We start from the raw sequence: 19,392 nt of genomic DNA on the forward strand, positions 1-19,392 counted from the left end.
GTCTCAGGTCGAATGGATGATTACAATCCACTATTTTCTACACCTCCACCATAGTTTGTTTTCTTTTACAGAATGCTAAAGGCTAAGAGCCCAGAAAGCCTGCATGCATTGGCCTGTATGCCCTTCTGTCCATCTATCTGTCTGTAACCTGGTCACCTATGTAGAATTCTTGTATTCCAGAGAGGTCTCGTGTATTGCACGGGCCTCAATGTGTGTCTGAACATCCAGTGACTGTGAGGCCTGTATCTGTTGGTCTGTGTACATGGATACCTGTAACATTGCTAGTCTGTGTGAATCGGTCACAGCAAGTCTGATGGTGGGTATGCAAGAATTTCTGTAGGTCTCTGTTCATGGGTTCTCTGGGTGTGTTTGAGTCTGTAAGGGTGCTTTTCTTTGTGTGTGACTGTGTCCATATATATAGCCCTGACTGTATAGCTGCATGCAGGTGTGAGCTGCTAAATGTGTGCCACTGTGCACAAACATTAGACAACATTTAAACCTACCACAATTGGCCATGTTTGTTTTACTGACAGCTACTATTAATTTCCAGGTCTCTATTGTATCTTCAATATTTTAATTCATGTTTGAATTGCAGTGCGTGAGACCTTGCCCGAGTTACCTTTCGATTGTTTCCCTTGGGACACAAGGTATAATCCTCTTTTCCTCAATACCCTCCCTCCCTTCTAAACCTCTTCATCTTCATTGTCATAATCTCTCTTTTCTTCCCGTTTATGTGTTGGCCACTGCTCCTCTTCTTTTTCCCATAAATTAACAAATGTATCCTCTTTTGCTTCTTTTATCATTTATTTCAATATTTTGTGCCCTCTATCAACATTCCCTACAAATGTTGCTTTGAACGTCGTATCCATTCTCTCTGCCGTGCTTTGCATGTCTTTTTTCACCAGTCTCAACTACCCTCTGTAAATATTTGCTTTTATTTTTAGGAAGAAAAGAGTTGGGCTTTAGTTATCCTAATAAGCACTGTTATGAAACGGATAATCAAAAGTGTACTCTGTGAAGAAATAAAATGTAAAGATCACCAAAAAGGCCACATTCTTAAAAGGCTGGAAGAAAGCAATCATGTACTAATGAGTTTTCTCAGTGACAGCCAGGTCACAAAAATGCAACTTTTAATGTAATTTAATGGCAGTCTCCAGAGACAATACTTAGCTTCACTTGTCAGGATGGCTGTGGTGTAAAGGCAGACTTGAAGGCCTAATTGTGTGTTGTGTCCTGTAATCATGGCCTCTATTCAAGGCACCGTGGACACTGCATCTGAGAGAATGACAAGGGGTTCTACTTAGCCATCACCAGAAAGCTCCTGTTAATCAGAAGAAAACAAGCTACCAATCAGCGAGATTTCTTTCTGACATTAAACAGGCTAGAGGAAAAAACAGTGGTGTGTTACAGCCTCTGTCTCTAAGCACAAGCAAACCGCATGGACACGTTATGATATTGCAATTAAATGTAAACATGTTGCAATACTATAACAACACAGATCTCTTTTGATTTCAATGTCATTATGAACATTCAGTAAATCATTAGCAGAGCCAACATACATATTTTTCTAGATGCAAACTTCTTGAATTCAGGGAAATGGGTTGCTCACTTTTCAATGACAACTCTCCCCGTTTATGGTTTTCCATTTGGGCACAAACATGACTGCTGCTACAGGTTCTACGGGCATTATGTACAAGCCCCTTGTGCCACCAGTACGTCACTTGTCCCCATATTAAAAGTGACAGCGGAGCAATGGGCTTGTAAATAAGCCCCCTAGTATGCATTAGAGATACCAAGTGGTAGATCGCAAAGCATTTTTGACTAGCTCTATTTCATGTCCTTGGTGAAAAGTTAGAGTGCTTGCTCTAACACCTTTTACCACTGTATTATGAAAAAGGAATTCTGAAGGGGGAAGTGTGTGACAAGAAAGTTTGTGTACATTTGCTGTGTGGCATTTTGTTGTGTGGTGTTTTATTTGTATTGTTGATGTGCTGCGTTATTACAATGTGATTTTGTTTTACTGTACTCCTCTTTCAAATTGCATTCTGTTTTTACTGTTTCGTTGTAATGTTCCATGTTATGTTTTGACTGTAATATGTTTGTGTATGTTAATGTGTTCTGATTAGTTGTTAATTTTCGATGTAAACAAACACTGCTACATATTGATGGAGCAGCGTTTTGCGAAATAAAACTTGCTCGAATTAACGCCCCAGTAACGTTTACTAATAGTGTGCTGTGATAATAATATGCACCAATACGAACACATTGGGAAATGCTTTGCGCATGTGTGGACTAATGCTAAGATTAATGCATGAAAGACAAGGCCACATTTTCATTCTGCTTCTAAACATTAATAAAATAACGCTGCTTTTGCACAATAATGCTTTTGCTTGGAAAACATAATATTGGGTTAGTGCGATGGTGGGAGGTAAACAGTGAGAAGTATATTTAGTGAAAATAATGTCTGTGTTCTCATTAATTTCAGAAAACAGTATGGGTCTATATTCCTGCATGAATGTTAAGTGTTAAAGGAACAATTTTGAAAATAATGTGCTGAAAATCGAGAGAGAGGAGTGAAGTGGCGGAGGCTAACGTGGTTAACCTTCAGAAAGAACATTGCATGTCTGCCAAGTAACGGAAAGACGGCCATGGGAATGAAAGGAAGTATACAAACTTCTTCCGTCAAAAGCGGCAGTGCTGAATAATACAAATTTTAAAACTGATACATGTTACCTTCTCGAGGAAATGTGTGGATGGTGTAATGGGAGAGTGTATTGAACAAAGAACACTAAGAAAAAATGATCATGACTATGGTGGTGGATTAGAACACCCCCCAAAACAGCCAATGAGAGACTGAGTTTTCGTAAATGTTTTGACTACTGTGGGTTGGAGATGTAGGTTTTAGGGTATAACTGGGGTGCTCCAGGGGGTGTGTAGGGAGCCTTCACTCGAGAGTAGAAGGAGATCGTCGCTGTCCGTTGGTTTGCTGATAGAGGCCTACCTGTTTCCTGTTCCTGTTTTCTTGTATCCTGATCTAATCTATGTTCCCTGAACCTGTCTCAGGGGACCCCGTACTATCTCCGTGGCCAGGGAGTGGTATTTTCTTTTATTTCCTTAGGTTGGTATTAGCTAAATAAACAGTACATTGCATAATAATTTGCAAATGTATTTTGCCTCTGAAACTTTTGTCTCTTCGCCTATCCACTCCTTCATGTGCATTTATTCATTTTTGATATGAGTTTGACACTGTTTGCATGTGATATGTTTTCTCTCTCTCTCCTTGTGAATAATGCAGTGTTTACCTTGTGATTTTGTACTTGTTTGAGCTCTTATTTTTACATTATTTGGAGATAAATACTATTAACCTTTCACTGGATTTGTGGTTATTTAGTGACATAGTTAGATAGATATTTAGTACAAATATTACCATCAACTTCTCAACTTTTGGTCCATCAACCAGAGGAAAGAAGTTGACATGCAGGCTCAGTTAGTTATTTAGAGTGTTAGATGCGAGCCTGTATAATGAACATCTGATTTCCATTAGTGTTCATTAGTCTTGATAACTGAGAAACAAATTATACAGCGTCAAGTACAGAGGGTTATGTGGGGTAAGTGTGTGTATTTGGGCCCATGTTTGTTGTTTTGTGTTATCAACCCCCTGATTTGGAGCTGGATCAGTTTTTGGTAGCAGATTGATGATTAATTGTTGATTAGTTTGGTAATATTTATTGATTATTTGGTTGTCTAACATGAAAAGTTAGTGTTTTGTTTTATGTTGTCTGGAAATGCGGGTACGGAGTTACCTGAAATCCCTTGATAATAATGATGTTTTAGACTGAAGTAGGCAGAAGAAGAGTGTAGATAATGTATCACACTGGATAAGTACTTTGTCTGTTGTCATAATGCTGAACAGCGAAAGGCTGTAGGTGTTATATTAAAGACTATCCATATGGGAGTAGATTTTTGTGTGTTAAAGCAAAGGGTCCACTTCCGAAACTCTTGCCTTACATCCCCAAAGGAGTACCAAGACCTTTTTCTATGTGAAAGTCCTCTTCTGAAACTTTGGCTAGTATCCCTAGAGGAGTACCAAGTCCCCCTGTAGTTTGTTTGGGTCTAGAATAGCGCTGGTCGTTGTTTTACTCAAAGTGAAAGAATCTCGTTTTGAAGTGAAAAACGATCTCTTTATTTTGTGGAACAGACATGGTAGCATTGTTTTATGTTGGTATTAAATGATTTTGGTTAAGAAAAAACAAAAAAATACATTGCCATATAATTTCGTCAAGAGAGGGTCAGTAGAACGAGTAAAACTGATGTCATAAAAAGCTGCGCTGGCATTGGTCAGATAGAGGGCGCTTAGAGAGTTGTGATTGGTCGATTCTTGTGAGCTGCATTTGTATTGGTCGAGATATTGCTTACGTAGTGGTGCTCTGATTGGTTGGTTGGTGTGAGTCACGCTGGTATTGGACGATCGTTAACCAATAGAAATTGCAGAAGTACGAAGAGTTTGCTGTTGGTTTATTGAGTTGTGTTTCGCGTAGAGAGTCAGAAAAATTAAGCTGATTAATAAAATAGAGAGTTTCTTTAAAAAAGATAAACCAATAGTAACTAGAGAGGGAATTCTTATTCCACCTCCAGGAACGCCTGCTTCTTTTATGATGATGGAATGTGGTTACCATACGTGTACTTGGTTAGAGAATTGGGTGAAATATACGGGAAATGATGGTGTTTTAGCGTTTCCAGAGCATGGTACATTTAATGTAAGGATTTTACAGAATTTTACAGAATTTGAGAGATTGAATTAATTCTTTAGAACCAAGACCTAGACGTTCTCAGTATGAAGCTCTTGAGTAATGGGAATATGAGGCGTTTGAACGAGAGAAGTATAGGGGTGGAAGAAGATACAGGAATATAATGTCTAGATACCCTTTTGAAAGTCGGCAAGACAGAGTAAAAAGATGGAGGAGAGCTGTAGTAACTGAGGGTTTATATCCAGTTTTAGTTGCTGAAGAGTCGACTGGAGGCAAATGTAAAGAGAAAAAGAAAAATGTGGAGACTTCAGCATTACATTTTGACCTGAGTCATTCTAATGATGAATTGTTAGATGATATTTTGACAAAAAGACCTCCACAATTTCAAGACAGCCCAAAGGAGACAGTTCCAAATGCACCATTAATGGGAACACCACTGATTCTGCCAGTTTCACAAGTTCCAGTAGTTATTAGAGTAGTGCAAAAGAGTGAAATGGATTTGTTGACAAAAGCAAGAGAGCAATTAATCTATTGAGTCTGCATGCGGAAGCATTGAAAGTGCCAATAACGATTGGTCCTATAGTTCTATTGTATGGAGATAAACAGAATAGAACAAGAGTACATGCATTGACAGTTCCAATGAATAGTGTTTGTAATGCAGTAGTAACAGTAGCTGATCAGGTTGAAAACGTTGAGACAAATAGCTCATTGATCGATCTTCCAGTTTGTGAGTTGATAACTGAAACTCCAAAGAGAAGTGCACAAATAGAGGCCAGGAAAATAGTGCAGATAGTCACTCCAGCGTCAGAGAGTTCAATGGGTCCCTCGCCAGATGAGTTAGATGACTGGATAAGGGGAATGGAAAAATGAAAACCTCAACCACAGAGTATAGATGTGAGTAAATTCAGAGTGGATTTGAAAGAAATTCTATTGGTACAATAAGTCCAGATAAATTGAGTACTTACAGAGATGAGCAGTTGTTATTTTTGTGCAAAAATATTACTTGAAAAGCAAGAAATCTTCATGAGAAATTCACAGAGGCTGTTTGTGAATATGGAATAGATATAGAGAAATCAAAGATGTTACAGAAAACATATAGATTGGATTTTACTGAAAAGGATTTAGAGAGATTGAATGCGTCTGGTAAAAGGCTGCAAATAAAAGAGTTGATGAACATCTTGAAGAAATGGGGAGATGTAGTACGTGGGAAAGGTAGATGGGCGAAAAAGAAAGATTAAGTAAACACTGACAAAAGTGCATCTATGTTTTCATTAAGGGAGACAGGACAAGCTGAAAGGGTGTGTCTGATGAGCGAAGTTACAGGTGGTGGATATGTTCACTTTCCTTGGAATAGACAGAATATATTGTCTTTTACGAATAACTTTCCTAGGTTGAGAGAAAATCCAGTTGAGTGGTACAAACAGGTTGAGAGGTTTGTGAAGGCTCTATATGGTTTGTTTGAGATTGTAGTTCCAGCTGATTTGTAGACTGAATGTAAAATTACTGTTGATTGGCCTAAAGAGGTGAACCTTCAGATGAGGTGATGAAAAAGTACAATCAGGTAATAACATACCTAAAGAGTAAAATTTTCCAAAGGAAACAGATTGAGTTAAAATAGACAGGACGACACAAGAACCAAAAGAGTCAGTACATGCATACTATGAAAGGTTGTTACAGGCGTTTAAACAGTGGATTTGCAAATATTGGTGATAAAGATATGGGACATTTTGTATATCGTTTTCTGTTTGGTTTGAGACCACAGATTAGTAACGTGATTCAGCGACATTTAATTTGTTGGCAGAGTAAGACGATTGATGAGATTCTGAGATATGCTAAAGATAGTAGTGATGATATTGAGTCAAGGCATAAAAAGATAAAGGAGAAAAAGATGTGGGCACAAGTGAAGGTAGCGGAACAGCAAGAAGCAAACAATGGTTCTCAAACATATTATCAGATAAAGGGTTAGAACCAGAATGGTCAGGTATCTGGTGGTGGCAAACGTATAGGAAAAATGAATAAAGATGATTTGAAAAAGAAATATCCTTTTCATGCGTGCGGAAATTTTGGACATTGGAAGGACGAGTGTAAAACTGTTCAGAAAAATAATGGGGTGAATCAAAATTTAAATCCACAGATGCAGAATGAGGTGGTTGTGACTCAACAACAGCAATAGCAGCAGCAGGTAGTTACTCCACAGTTACAGGTGCCACAGGCTCCTATGTCAAATAATGTGAATGTTCAGGTGCAGAGGTACAGTGCGAACACTGGATTTCACGCAGGTGAACAAGTTGGTAAGAATCATAATGTGCAAATGGTTTCACAATATTTGTTGCAATGCAATGAGAGTGATTCAGACTCATCTCAATGACTGTGCCTGAGGGGGGAGGAAGAGTGCGTGCTTGGCAGTCAGGTCTATTTGTTGATGGAAAAGTGGAAGGTAATGATATTACATTCCTAGTGGATACTGGTGCTACCCATTCTACTGTAAGATCAGCAGAAATTCCTAACCTATCCCTCTCGGGAGAAACTATCCAAGTTGTAGGAGTGTCTAATAAGCATATGAAAACTCCAATCACAAAGCCAATAGAGGTTCATATTGGAAAATTCAGAGACATGCATCGGTTCGTGGTATATGATACGAATCCCGTTAATCTTTTCGGGAGAGATTTGCTCTGTAAGATGAATTGTACCATCTATTGTACGCCTGATGGTATTGCTTTTCAGACACCAGATGAGAATGTTGGGTTTAAAATTATGCTAGCAAAGCAAGGGACAAAGGTGGATGAGTTGTTTTTACTTCTCACTGAACAAGATTTACCTGCAGTGCTGAGAGATTCAGTAAGGTCCGATGTATGGGACTTTACAGGAAAGGAAATTGGCTTGATGAAAGGTTTGAATCCTATACAGGTTACAGTAAAACCTGGTTCAATATATCCAAACACACCTCAGTATAAAATGAGTCCCGAGATAATAGCAGGAGTTTCTCCTGTGATTGACCAAATGATTGAGCAAGATATTCTAAGAGAGATACTGAGCAGTCCTTGTAATTCACCTATTATGGGGATTAAAAAGCCAAACAGAAAGTATAGAATAGTACAGGATTTAGGTAAAATCAATAAAAATGTGGTACCCTGTTGTCCAATAGTGCCAAATCCAGCAGTGATTCTTTATCAAATTCCCTGTGATGCGGCATGGTACACGGTGATTGATCTGTGTCAAGCTTTTTTCTCAATTCTTTTACATCCGAATAGCCAGTATTTATTTGCTTTCTGGTTGGGAGACCGTATTTTGGCATTACGCCGAGTTCCTCAAGGGTACATAGAGAGTCCTTCAATTTTTAAACAGATCTTGAAAAGGTGTTTGGAAACCTTGATCATGCCAGGAAATTCAGTTTTGATTCAGTATGTTTATGACCTACTGGTGGCATCAAAAACACGAGAGGCATGTGTGACAGATACAGTTGCCTTACTGAACCAGTTGGCAGAAGGTGGACATAAAGTATCACCAGCAAAATTACAATTTTGTCAACAGGATGATGTCCAGTATTTGGGACATAAGATAGAGAAGAGAATCAGGAAAGTGACATCAGAAAGGATCAGTGTGATTCAGCAAATGAGTCCTCCCAAGACTCAGGAGGAAGTGCAAATGTTTTTGGGAATGGTTGGATACTGCCGACAGTGAATCAGTGGTTTTTCACAGATTGCAAAACCTTTATAGAGGTTGACACACAAAGATGTGACTGATCCGATTGAGTTGGATGATGAGAGTTTGAAAGCCTTTATTGAGTTGCAAGACAGTCTTTGTCGAGCACCTGCACTGGGAATGCCAGACTATGGAAAGCATTTTGCATTATACTATTGTGAGAGAGATGGGTGTGCATTATCAGTTTTGACTCAAAGATATGGAATGGCACGATGTCCAGTGGCATATTTTTCTGCTACTTTGGATTCAGTGGCTGCAGCGTTACCAGGTTGTTTGAAAGCAGTTGCTGCAACTTGTGTGAGTCTGTAAGAGAGTGAAGCGATTGTGATGGGACATCCAGTCAAGGTATATGGTCCACATTCTGTTGAGATCATTTTAACAAGAACACAGACTCAGCACATGACCTATACTCAGCTGAAGAGGTATGAGAAAGTAATTTTGGGTGCTGAAAATGTGACTGTGGTGAGATTTATGACCCTAAACCCAGCAACCTTGTTGCCTAGTCCATTATGTGAGGAAGTAAAAGAGGAAGCAGATCATGATTGTTTGGATGTGACAGAGTATGTACGAAACCAAGGCCGGACATCAAGGACTCGCCACTAGAAGAATGAGATAGTGTGATGTGTGTTGATTGCTCGTTTCTGAGAAATTAAAGATGTGTATTGAGTTCTGCCTATGCAGTAGGTACAGTGGCTTAAGTTCTAGAAGCATCCTGTTTAATTGGGGTAAAATCTGCACAAATTGCTGAACTAATCGCTCTCATTAGAGCTTGCAATTTGGCAAAAATTTGAGAGTAACCATATTTACGGACAGTCAATATGGTTTTGGGGTGGTTTTCGACTTCGGGCAGCTATGGATGCAAAGGAGATTTCTGACTTTTTTAGGTTCTCCTATTAGAAATGGGAAAAATATAAAAGATTTATTGGATGACTTACAGTTACCAAAAAGGATTGCAGTGGTCAAATGTTCTGCACATAAGTCAGGAAATGATTGAGTGATGAGCAGCAACAGATACGCAGATCAAGTAGTGCGCTTCTGTGCACAAAATTCAATTGCCATCAACAGAGGGGTGGAAAAGAAAAATGCCAATTGCCACTTGATGTTTTCATCTTTAGAAAGTTAGGATGAAAATAGGCAGTTGCAGGATGAGGCAAGTGAAGGAAGAGAAATAGTTCTGGATAAAAATCAGGTTGTACAAGGAGAGCAGAAGATGAGGTATGGGTGAACACAGATGAGAGGCCAGTCATGCCAGATTGTTTACTTTCCCAATTGGCAAGGGTATACCATGGAATTGCACATGTTGGAAGAGAAGCAATGATTAGGCTCTTCAAGCAGTCACCGTATAACCCTAAATTCAGGATTATTGCAGAGAGTCTGTTCCAGAGGTGTGTCACCTGTCAGCAGCAAAATCCATGTAGAAAGACAGTTTTAGTTGGGGACGAATTGGAAAAGCAGCAGGACCATTTACAAGGCTCCAACTTGATTTTATAGAGCTACCCCCAAGTAACAGACTAAAATATGTGTTGGTTGTTGTCTGATTGTTTTTTCATTGGTTAGAGGCTTATCCTACAAGAAGAAATGATAGCCTTACCATAGCAAAACTGCTTCTGAGAGAATTGATCCCAAGGTACAGATTTCCAGACACTTTAGAAACAGATAGGGGATCCCATTTCAATATTGAGATAATTTTGATGATTTGTGCAGCATTACAAATTGAGCAAAAGCTGCATTGTGCCTATTGACCAGAGGTTTCTGAATAGTGGAACAAATCAATGGAACAATAAAATCTAGACTGGGAAAGGTATGTGCATCCCAACACTGAAATGGCCTAACGCTTTACCCCTGGTATTGATGAGTCTTAGAAGCATTCTTGATAAAAAGACTGGATTGAGTCCTCATGAAATCCTAATGGGAAGAGCAATGAGACAAGCGATTGTACCAGCAAACAAACTGATGAATATTTCTGATGATCTAGTGCTAGATTATTGCAAAGGATTGGCTGATCTGGTGAATTCTGTGTCTCATCAGGTTGGAGAAATAGCAACCACAACACAGCCTAATCAAGCACATGATATGAGTCTAGGAGAGTGGCTTCTTATCAAGAAACACGTTAGGAAGTCGTGTTTAGAACCCAGGTGGCACTGACCATATCAGATTATTCTGGTGACAATGACTGCAGTGAAGTGTGGTGGCTTGCCAAACTGGATTCATACAAGTCATACAAGAAGAGTCCCAAGTTCACTTGAAGAAGGTGACCAGCAGCCGGTCAAAGAAAATAAGAAACCAGAAGCTGTAGGTGGTGAAGCCAAATAATCTAGATTGATAGATTCTGAAGAGATTGTGGATGATGAATAACTAAGTACAAGCCAAGTAAAGTGTGCACCTGCTACTAGGTCTCATAAGACTGCTGTTGAACAAGAAAAAGAGAAGGTTTTTGAAAGTAAAGAACAAAGCCAACAACGAGAAGGGTTGAATAAAAGAATTTGTGAACCTGAAAAAGAAGGCGAAGAAGATGTTCAGGCTAAGAGAGCAAGTAAAGGAGACAATTAGCCAAGTGGAGTGAGAAGACTGAATGCACTCTTGACAAGAGAAAGCCAGAAAAGATAAATGAGGTCTCAAGTCAAACTGAACAAGAAAAATAAGAAAAAGAATTAGTGCAAAAAACAAAAAAAGTAAGAATTCCGAGCAAGAGATACACAGCTCCAGAATGGACATATGTGTTACTGGGAGAAATTGAAAGCACTGATCTAATAAAGGATGATGTTTGCAATGTTACTGAGCATGTTGATGAAAGCAAATTCAAAACGCCTTTAGGAGAACTGTGAAAAAAGTAAAGGTGCAACAATTTCCAGTCAAAATAGATTGAAAAATCAAAAAGATTTGAAGAAGTCTTGAGAAAGATTTAAAAAAAAAAAAGTGGGGTGTAAAGAAGAAAGCATTGAAGTGTGTGGAAACACTAAATTGGTGGATTTTTGAGTCCCTAGAAAGTCATTAGATTTTTAAAATTTTTCTAGTTTTCATATATATATTTTTATATAGTATACAAAATGGCAGAAGCTACAGTGACTGAACAACCAAAACGTAGTCTAAAACATAGATGTATTAAAGCTTGTTTATGTAGTGTCTTACTACTAATGTTTGTGTGGTTAATACTAACTGTCATTGTCCCTGTTCTAATTGTAACTAATAACAAAAATAATACCAATAATGTAATAAGTTTAAGAGTGAATGTTGTTACTAAATAAACACCCAATACTAATATGGATCAGATACATGAAAGTATTTATCATCAGGATAATATCCACATTTGTAAAGCATGAACAATCAACCGTAAGGGTCTCTAGGCGCTGGGGGCCATCGGGAAGATTAAGCAAGCTGTTTTGCAGAGTCACATGGTGCTGGACTAATCTGCCACCGGCGCCAGGGATCGAACCGTGATCCCTATATTCCGGAGTCAGTCACACTGGCCGCGGCGCCACACCTCTTAGTGATTTCTCGTCGAACGTCTTTACGAAATTACTCTATGAATATGAGGACACGATGAATTGAGTGATTGTTACATCTGCATGCAATTACCTTTGTCTGTCTCGGAGGGAGTTACTTACCCTCACTTACCCTTAACGTATGGTGTGTCGTGTAGTGTACTAACAAGCCTGTTCTATGTGACGGGGAAGTAGGAGTTCTTTTATTCTAATATGGATTTAGTATTTGAAGAAATTCCTATTAGGATAGATATGAATAAGGTGTATAGCAGTAGAAAATCAGAATACATGGGAGAATTTTTCAATATTACTCAGATTTTGGATATATTATATGCTCATATAAATAATCCTACTTGTAGTTTACAGACTGTAGTAAAAAATTTAATTAATATGGTAGAAGATAGAAGACAGGATTTTCATGGAAATGCTGCTGAACAGAAGTCACATATACCACCATGGGCTTTTAGAGAGGGAAATTATAAAAAGGGCAACTTACACTGCAATATCTCTGGATTGGTATCATAAAGGGAAACTTTGCTTGCTTAGACTAAAGACTGACTATAATACCTGTTTCATTGGTACTAGTGAATGTGAAAATACTTTCCTAATGACTGGCGGATCGGAAATGAAAGGAGGAACTGATCCTGTTTTCACAGGAGTTTATTATGTGTGTGGTAAAAGTGCCTGTTATAGGTTGCCTGCCCATTGGAATGGTAGTTGTTACTTTGGGATTGTATTTCCCGATGTGTATTTCTCAGAGATAGAAGGTGATATTTTTGGTGCACTCATACCTTCAGTTCGGGTCGTTCTAAATTCACATAAAATGTGAAAATTGTCTACAGTGGTTGATCATTTATGAACAGATACTGCTGGTGGGTTCTTAATGATTGATACTGAAATGGTTGCAATTAGATCAATAGTTTTGCAAAATCGACTTGCCCCTGATATCCTATTGGCAAAAGTGGGTGGAGCCTGTGGCATGTTGAAAATCCAACACTGCTGTACTTATATCCCTGACAAACGTAAGAATCGTGAGGGATATAATAAGAACATTACGAAATTCCATGAGGATTTGACCCAACTAGAGGTTGATGGTGTCTGGGAGAGACTTGGTAAGAGTTTTTCCTCCGTAAGTAAATGGTATTCTACATTTGGAAGTAGCTTATTAGGCAAAATAATAATACCAAATATTTCAATAGCTGTAGTAATATTGTTAATAATAATGACATATAAATGTTGTAAGTGTAGATGTGAAAAGAAGAAGATGATAGAGTCAGACTATAAAAGTAAAGCCAGAAGGAGAAAAAGAGAAGAGATAGAATTAGAGGATATGAGAGGAAAATATTATGAAATGATGAAAGATTTAGATGAGAGAATGATGAAGAGAGAAAAGAGTATAGACCTTTAGATAAAAATAAAGGTGGTGATTGGTATGATGGGTATTCTGTGATGGCTCAAAAATGCCATCAAAGGGGGCAATTGATGGAGCAGGGTTTTGCAAAATAAAACCTGCTCGAACTAACGCCCCAGTAACGTTCATTAATAGTGTGCTGTGATAATAATATGCACCAACACGAATACGTTGAGAAATGCTTAGCGCACGTGTGCACTAATGCTAAGACTAATACATGAAAGACAAGGTCGCATTTTCATTCTGCTTCTAAAAATGTATACAATAACGCTGCTTTTGCACAATAATGCTTTTGCTTGGAAAACATAATATTGGGTTAGTGCGATGGTGGGAGGTAAACAGTGAGAAGTACATTTCGTGATAATAATAATGTGTGTGTTCTCATTAATTTCAGAAAACAGTATGGGTCTATATTCCTGCACGAATGTTAAGTGTTAAAGGAACAATTTTGAAAATAATGTGCTGAAAATCGAGAGAGATGAGTGAAGTGGCGGAGGCTAACGTGGTTAACCTTCAGAAAGAACATTGCATGTCTGCCAAGTAACGGAAAGACGGCCATGGGAATGAAAGGAAGTATACAAACTTCTTCCGTCAAAAGCGGTAGTGCTGAATAATACAAATTTTAAAACTGATACATGTTACCTTCTCGAGGAAATGTGTGGATGGTGTAATGGGAGAGTGTATTGAATAAAGAACACTAAGAAAAAATGATCATGACTATGGTGGTGTGATACAACACCCCCCGAATCAGCCAATGAGAGACTGAATTTTCGTAAATGTTGCGACTACTGTGGGTTGGACCTGTAGGTTTTAGGGTATAACTGGGGTGCTCCAGGGGGTGTGTAGAGAGATTTCGTTCGAGAGTAGAGGGAGGTCATAGCTGTCCGTTGGTTTTCTGATAAAGGCCTACCTGTTTCCTGTTCCTGTTTTCCTGTATCCTTATCTAATCTATGTTCCCTAAACCTGTCTCAGGGGACCCCTTACTATCTCCCTGGCCAAGGGGTGGTATTTTCTTCTATTTCTTTAGGTTAGTATTAGCTAAATGAACATTACTTTGCATAATAATTAGCAAATGTATTTTGTCTCTGAAACTTTTGTCTCTTCGCCTATCCACTCCCTTCATGTGCATTCATTCATTTTTATAAGAGTTTGACACTGTTTGCATTTGATATGTTTTGTCTCTCTCTCCTTGTGATTAATGCAGTGTTTGCCTTGTGATTCTGTACAGGTTTGAGCTCTTATTTTTACATTATTTGGAGATAAACACTATTAACCTTTCACTGAGTTTGTGGTTATTTAGTGACATAGTTAGATAGATAGTTAGTATTATTATTACCATCAACTTCTCAACTTTTGGTCCATCGACCAGAGGAAAGAAGTTGACATGCAAGCTCGGTTAGTTATTTAGAGTGTTAGATGCAAGCCTGTATAATGAACAGCTGATTTCCATTAGTGTTCTTTAGTCTTGATAACTGAGAAAAAAGTTATACAGCATCAATTACAGAGGGTTATGTGGGGTAAGTGTGTGCATTTGGGCCCATGTTTGTTGTGTTGTATTATTCACCCCCTGATTTGGTGCTGGATCAATATCCAGCTAAAAGCAGAAGATGCCTTAAACATTCCTGTGACGAGCAACGATTCACCTCTATTCACCACTATATAATGTGGCAAACTAGCGCTGCTACAGGTCTTCAATCACTTAAAACACCAGTCACCCAAAAATCCAGAGCTCTCTTTGCATGATACGGCCCTAGCTAAAATATATGTTTTAAGTGAAGGTGAGGAGCAAGAGTAGTGTAATGGTTGTGGGTGATATATTTATTTATGAGATTTGTGGAAGCATACTTATTACTTTTCGATAGCCAGTGGAAGATAACAGAGCACAGTAAGATGAATGACAAGAAGCCAGAGTCCAGTGAAAATGGTGAGATCTATTTTGATATTTCTGGGCCACCCCCCTGATTTTTCCAGAAGTATTTAGAACGTGTGAATTAATAGTTCAGTTTCGGAAATTTATTTGTATGGTAACATGAGTCAAACTCTTGATTTGTTATGAGCAAACAGTAAGTGGATATACTTGTGTTGCATGGGGTCACATCAGCCTCCTTCTAATATACATACAAAGGAGAAGGAGGGGCGCTCTTAATACTGATAGAGCAAGGACTCATACAAAAGAGACTTGCTTGGATGCAATCTTCTCGAAATAACTTGTAATACTGTAGTAATTATGTTTGTAAATACTAATATGCATTACAGTTTATACATTTAAGCTTAGGGGAAGCTTGCATATGTGTCGTACTAACAAGTAACCCGAGTGTGACTAAAAATGGCTGCTAAAGCAGAATTCTGTTCTGCGCATGCGTCAACTACATCTACATAGTAATGACAAGTCTATGCTTGGAGGGAAAATCTTTGCAGCTGCCAATTGCTTTCAAGATGGCCGCTTAGAACCCACATGTTAAAGCGCATGCTTTTGCTGAAACTAAACCATGCAATTTTATTAAAACGCTAATGCGAAAGATTTTTATAAGTAAATGGGATTAGAGTAGAGATAGGTGGTATACAGTGAAATCATTTTATTCTGAATTTAATATGTCTTTTTCTGACTTCTCTACTAGTTCGTATTTTGTCTTCCTGACTGATGAATGATTACATTATTAAATGTATATTTTTTTGATAGATAAAAATGTGAATGCGGGTGGGAAATAAAACTTGGGAAAGTAAATTAAGGGGCAGGAACACAGAACAATAGGCTAAAGAAAACTATTAAAACTTAGCATGGTTTGATGATCACCCCCCCCTTCCTGTCCAATCAGAGTTAGGAGTTTCATAAATTTGAAACATTTAGGGGTGGTACATGCCATCAGAAAGGTATAATTGAGGTAGCTTAGTTAGTCAGTTAGTCGCAGCAAGACCAGATGCTGTCCGAGAGCTGAACGAATGATGAAGAAAAGTCGATTTCAAGACTTAGAATTTGAGCCAATTAGTTAGAAGAACATCGCTGAAGAATCGAGGAGGGGACGGTAAAGATTTAGAAGAACATCGCGGAAGAATCGAGGAGGAAGATAGTGTCAGAGAGGGATGTGACGCAGGCGTTGTATCTAAAAGAGGTCATCTATCCTGTCCCTGAATCCTATCCTGAACCTTTGTCACCTGATCTGTCCCAGGGGACCCTTTCCAGCTCCTTGGCCAAGGGGTTGGTTTCCACACCATCCTAGGTAACTATAAATCTGTGTAGTATGTCATTGTATTTCTCTCTCTGTTTCTCCCTATTCAGGTACTGTCATTGTAATAACATTGTATAACGATTTCTCTGACTTAAATTTGTATTCCCTTCCTTGGAGAAACATTTAAAACTCTCCCGAGTCTGTGGTCATTTTAAAGATATTTTACCCTATGTCAATTTTTACCTACGAAAGCTAACTAATAGATCCATTGACCAGAGGAAATTATAATTCGGTCAGAAAGGTTTGGTAAGAAATGATAAGGTAAATTCATCTTACAGGTATTAGCACAACAAATTGACTCCAGCTGTACTTTACTAGCTGATGTGTAGGTGTGTTTAATGGGCCCAGGTGAGTATGTAGTGTGTGAGTATCTCTAGCTGGTAACACGCTGGATCAGTTTTTCTGGTAGCAGAGCTATGGTTATATTATTAACTAGTTAGGTGACAATATTGAATTTTGAATTATTGACTATTTATTAACAAACCCATGTGTATTTTGTTCTATGTTGTCTGGAAATTCCCAGGAATATTGAATAGCGGGTAGTGAATGGAAACCACACTGCAGTGAGGTCACTTGTTTGCTTGAAACAGTGCTGAAAGGCTATGCAGGGCTAACAGTGCAGATTTAGGGATTCATTTGTATAACAGTGAGAGTGATTGATAGCAAAGAGTTCTCTGGTGAAACTTTGGTCCTATATCACCTAGAAAGGGTAGTACCGAAGGAGTAGCAGGTCAGTCGGAACATGAGTGAAAAGTAAGTGGAAGAGTTTTACTTGTAGTGTGTGAAGAGTAAGTGGAAAGGTTTTACTCGCGGTGAAAGTAATCGACTTTCTGAATTTAGCGGAGCAAACAGAGTAGCGAATGTTTCTATGTTGTCATTTAATGAATTTTGTATGTAAGTTGTAAAGAAAGTTATTCGTGTTACCTTGTAAAGGAGGGGTCAGTTGCGGGTGCCGCATTGACGTCACTGTGGGCCGCGCTAGGATTGGTTGAAACAGCGGGCGTGTGACTGATGCGAAATTGTAAAGGAGGGGTCAGTAGTAAGGAGTACTACTGACATCATAGAAAAGCCGTGCTAGTATTGGCTAAACGCATAGCGTGAAAAGAATTTGATTGATTGAAAGAATAGAAGCCGCGCTGGTATTGGTCAATTATTGGAGTAAAAACGAACATTTGATTGGTTGATAAAATAGAAGCTACAATAATAATTGACTGTGGGCTTTGCATGTGAAGATACGATCCAACATTAATAGGGAATTGCCCAGAAAGAAGGTATTTAGGATTTGCCAGAGAACAATATATAATAGGATCGACACCCAAAATGTATGGAGAAAAAAGAAGGATGACATTTATGCAGAAAATTTAAAATTATTTCAAAAAGGATAAACCCATTAAGACTAGAGCGGGAATTCTTATCCCTCCCCTGAAAATGCCCGCATCACATATGATGATGGAAAGAGGCTATCATAGTTGTGTATGGTTGGAGAATTGGATAGAATATACAAAAAGTGATGGAGTGCTAGCTTTCCCAGAATATGGTATGTTTAATGGGAGAATCCTACATAATCTGAGATTAAGGATGAATTAATTAGATCCCCGACTGAGATGAACACAATATGAGGCTTTAGAAGACTGGGAGACTGAAGCATTTGAGCGTAACAGCTCCAGAAGTAGAAGAAGTTATAGAGGATTTTTCCCTAGACATATGCGTGACTCTCGAGAAAGTCAGATGAAACAATGAAGACAAGCAATGGTGACTGAAGGATTATATCCTGTACTAACGGCTGAGGAACAGTCAGGAAGCAAGTGTACAGAAAAGACCAAACTTTTAATGATGACAGGTAGTGGAGAAACAGAAGATGATTTTATGGAGGACCTTTTAATGAAAACCCTCCGCCATACCAAGAAGGACACAGTAGACCTACTCCTAGTGCCCCAGTTTTGGGAACACCATTGGTTCCACAAGTTATACATGACCCAACGAATGGAAGGGTACTTCAGGAAAAGGAAAGAGAGGCAATAAATAAGAATAGAGAAGAATTAATACAGAAAATAACCCAATTGATTACCCACCCTGAAGCACGGACTATACCAGTGACAATAGGTCCGGTGGTTCCATTATATGGAGATAAATCAAAGATTCATAAGCCACCAGTCATGTCCACACCTACAATTGAAAACAGAAAAGAGAATATTATAATTGATGATCAAGGCAGAGAATGTGAATCGGTGATATCATTAATGGATTTACCGATAAGAGGACAGATACATCAAACCCAGAGAAGGTTAACACCTAATTGTTCAAAGGAAGTACAAATAGAGACTTCAACAGGAGTCAAGAGTGCCACAATGGTAACACCAGAAGAAATAGAAAGGTGGGCACAGGGAATAGACAAGCCAAAACAGCCACTGAAAACTTTAGATATTTATAAATTGAGAGTAGAATTAGAAGAAATGATAGCTGCAAATGTAGGGTTAGATAGATTAAATACCTACACTGAAGAAGAATTATTGTTCATTTGTAGAAGTATCACTAGAAATACAAAGATATTCCATGAGAAATTGACAGACCTAGCTTCTGAAATGGGAGTTGAAATAGGGAAATCCAAGGTATTACAGAAACCATACAGAGCAGAATTCAGTGATAAGGACTTGGAAAATATGAATGTGTCTGGAAGAAAGTTACAGGTTAAAGAATTAATTACCGTTTTACAAAAATGGGGTGATCTAGACAAATGGAAAGCTAGATGGATGAGGAAAAGGGAAGAAGCACATGCTAATCGAACAACGTCTGCATTTTTGTTGAAAGAAACAGGAAAAGTA

This window comes from Triturus cristatus, chromosome 4_1, assembly GCF_964204655.1.
Source record: "Triturus cristatus chromosome 4_1, aTriCri1.1, whole genome shotgun sequence".
Classification (NCBI taxonomy): domain Eukaryota; kingdom Metazoa; phylum Chordata; class Amphibia; order Caudata; family Salamandridae; genus Triturus; species Triturus cristatus.